Source organism: Fopius arisanus, unplaced genomic scaffold (assembly GCF_000806365.1).
Source record: "Fopius arisanus strain USDA-PBARC FA_bdor unplaced genomic scaffold, ASM80636v1 scaffold00212, whole genome shotgun sequence".
NCBI classification, from domain to species: domain Eukaryota; kingdom Metazoa; phylum Arthropoda; class Insecta; order Hymenoptera; family Braconidae; genus Fopius; species Fopius arisanus.
In genome coordinates this window covers 114,462-118,172 of record NW_011887951.1, presented here as the reverse complement: position 1 = coordinate 118,172, position 3,711 = coordinate 114,462, and the positions used below count along the sequence as shown (strand labels likewise).

Here is a 3,711-nt window from a genome sequence, read left to right as displayed (position 1 = left end):
CATGTCGGGCAAAAATCCCTCCACCCGGGCCTTAAGGCCCAGGTGGAAAGATTTTCACCCGACAAGTCCCTAGACAATTCCCCATCAAAAACGTGTTTTACGCGGACATAAATACCAGCCCCTGTAGACCCTCAAAAAATATGATATATGAGGGGTCAATGAATAGATATGTTTTTTGCCGGGCGGGTAATTAGGTCTCAGGGGTGAGAAATTGAGGAATGAACGTATAATTAGGTTGCAAGAATCCCCCTAGATTTCACCAAGGCGAATTCCCCAATGACCGTTTGGGGACAAATATGGCGGCCCAATTCCTCCGACAAAAAAACACTCACCACATATTACACATGCACTTTACACTCGCGAAAACCAATTACTGGCCCGTGAACATAATTGGAGGATTTTTAGCGATTTATCCCGGACCGATTAGATACACTGGACGCCCGTAATTTATGTCCGCGAGGACGAAGCGATCAGCTGTCAATTTTAGGGAAACAAAGTTTAGACAGATGGCGATAGTGTGGCCTCTCAATCTCGGAGAGGCAAAAATGAGGCACTGTGCATTTGGAAGAAATATAATTTTTTTATTAACTTTTCAAACTTTTTTCTTCATAAATATTTAGGTGGTAATTTGGTGAAATTTAGGAAAACATAATTATAATTTGGGAGTAATTAGTTGTTGTTTAATAGATTCTTCCTTTTTTAGAATAATAATGAGCAGAAGTTATGATGAAACAATTCAAAAATAATTACAACCGATGGAGAATAATTTGGTGGTCATTATAATCAAGGTTTCATAATTAAGGAGTAAATGCTTTTATTAATAAAAAATAAAAACGTACTTTTTTTGCGTACAATATATAGTAAGGACACTTGCGCATGCGTAGTAGGCTTAAGGCAGGAGGATTTGATTTCATACTTATATTATTATTGGTTTTTCCGATTTTTTTCGTCATAAATATTTAGGTGGTATTTTGGCGGAATTTTGAAGAAAATAATTACAATTTAGGAGTCATTAGTTTCAATTAAATAATTAATTCAGTGGAGTATGGAAATTTACAAAAAATCATACCTTTCTTTTATTAAAATACGGGTTTGTTGAGGAATCATTTCGTGGTCATGATGATTCAGGTTTCAGAATTTAGGAGTGATGATTTTTCATTAAAAAAAAAACAGTAATTTCCTGGCGTCCCACATACTGATTGCGTGCGCATGCGTGGCATATGTCATAATTGTCAACTTGAGTGGCTAATGTGATCTATATCAACTAGCAACTCTTGATTCTACGCATGTTCAACTTTTCGAATGTGCAGAGAAAAAAGGTCGGAGTGTGTAATTGAGTCTTGCAGCATGTCCACATCTAAGAAACTTTTCTATATAATGAGCATACTTCTTCAACCGTGTCTCAACGATGATTCTTCGTGGTGTATGATATCCAGAATTATAGCAATGTCAGGAAGTTAGATAGCAGGTATGTTCACTGATCATAGTTTTGAACATTTTTATTTTCATCATATTTATGACATTTCATCAACGTTTTCTCTTTTATTTACACTCTAGAAGTTCAGAACTATGAGAATGCAGAACATCATTATGAAAAAACCTCTATCAAGGAAGTTTGATGTTGTTAAGTCCCTATAGATGTCGAGAAGATGGATTTTAGTAGATTGACACCTTCGAGAGATAACTCCGGTTGTTAGTGGATAGCTATATTCCTTAGGTAGGTTCCACTAATCAAGGCCACTATGCGTGGCTGATCAATTAAGACACGAGTTGGTTTATTTAGGGTTTTAACAGTTTTATTTGGATTTAAACTTCACTTGATTACACTTGGTTTCACAAACTTGTTAAAATAACTTATGCAAAGCGCGATTTACTATTATGAACACTTTGAATTAAAGAAATCCTTTGATTTACTTTTAGTAAAATATTATTATTTTTTTTGTTATTTTTACATTTTTTCCTTTTTCCTATTACCATTGTTACCATGGTTTGATAGGCGCCCCTTCGTCTTAGCCTTTAGCCTCTCCTACTATCCTCTCATTAGCCTCTCCTACTATCCTCTCATTAGCCTCTCCTACTATCCTCTCATTATTTTTGCGGTAGCATGGGCCGACTTTCTGTACTGCGCCCATTTGGCGTGTACTGAGGGAAACCATGTAAACCCTCAGTAGCGCAGCTGGCCGGTACTGCGGGGATTCTGCTGTGTTCATCAGTCACACTGACTCGGTGAACACACCAGCTCTCCGCACCCGTGCCTGACGGCGGCAGTCTACACGCGGATGGGTGTGACTAAGCGGGCACCGATCCAAGTACTAACCCAACTGAGCGTTGCTTAGCTTGGGTGATCGCCGGAGTCACACACCGCCTGCGTGGCTACTGTCGCCGCTACCTTTAGTAAAATATATTCGCTTCAAACTTGAAAGGAAGATTATTAAATCTTCGGAGTTGAGTCAGAGTTGGAATTAAGAAGTAATAGACGTGGAAGTCGAAATAGAAGTAAGTGTTTTGGAACTTTTAGGAGCAAGTTGTATAGGGTTGAATCTACGTATGAGGAAAATGCTGCGGGAGACTCGTTGCGGCGTGCGTGCCCTAAGTTAGAGGATAGGATTGGCTGATAGGAGGTGGAAGGGAGGCGAGACGGTTGACTTTGGGTCAGCCGTCGAGTTGAAGGGTTGTGATTGGAGTTTTGGTGATTAAAATGCAGCTGCGTTTTTATCTTTGAGGAAAATTCTGATCCCACGGGTTGTTTAGCTTCGAGAGGGTTTCTTTAAAATTTATGGTACTTTAGGATTTCTGGGGTTCGCCGTGTTCAAATAACTTTTAGAGATTTGAAAATTATCCAGTTCTTTTTAATGGTCTTCGGGGATTTTTACGATGTATGGATGTGAGAGGGAAATTCTGTTTTTCGTTTCTGGAATATTTATTATGCACGTGTGCATTAGGTTTATTTAAAATCTGGTCTTGAGTGTGGGAAAAGCAGTTTCATGCTTTTCCCACGAAAAAATATCTTTGAGGTTTCGAATGTCTTAAATAACGGTTTTTGATATTTTAGTAATTGGTGAAATTAGAAATAAGATATTTGCTAATTTTGTGACTTATGTACTAAGTGTCGGTAAGGCTCGACAGTCGATAAGACAAGGTAGAAAAAATTGCTAGCGCCATCGTAGGGCGTGTGGTAGAGACGTAACAATGTCTTCGAAGAGAATACATACCACGAGATCCAATCAGCATTTCAAACAATTTAAATGATTCCATTATTGATATTGAATTCAATTTATGGCAGATCTGTTTTACTTCTGTACAAGGGCGTCCATGAGTAATTTGTTATTATAAAAACAAAATTGCTATAAGTCTGTTAGATCATTCTTCCGGTTTTCATTGTATCTTATCGACATCCGGAGAAAAAATCAAAATCACTTAACGTGGGTAATGAGATCAGAATAAAATTTTTATAAGGCAAAAACAGTTGTTGGTTAGCGTTAAAAATTTGACATAAAAAATGCATTCGGCTTTATACAAATTTTCCATTCAGTCACCTTTAATACAGTTTCCACTTCGTATACATATGGGAAATTTTCGAGAAACACGGCGAAATCAAAAATTCCATCTTCAGCAGTTAGTTGGCTCATTGGTCATTAATTGGTTGAATTAGTTACAATAAAGTGCCTAAAGATTTTGGTAAAGAAGAGTAGAGCTAAGATGATTAGAAAA

General features: G+C 37.5%; 1 long non-coding RNA gene across 1 annotated transcript; it reads right to left on the bottom strand.

Moving 5' to 3' along the window:
• Window positions 1–1,487: 1,487 nt before the first annotated feature.
• LOC105272594 (uncharacterized) lies at window positions 1,488–3,502 on the bottom strand. Its single transcript, XR_892790.1, has 2 exons — window positions 3,192–3,502; window positions 1,488–1,620 (listed from the first exon to the last, which is right to left on the bottom strand). It is a non-coding gene; the product is annotated as an uncharacterized lncRNA (long non-coding RNA).
• Window positions 3,503–3,711: the final 209 nt, after the last annotated feature.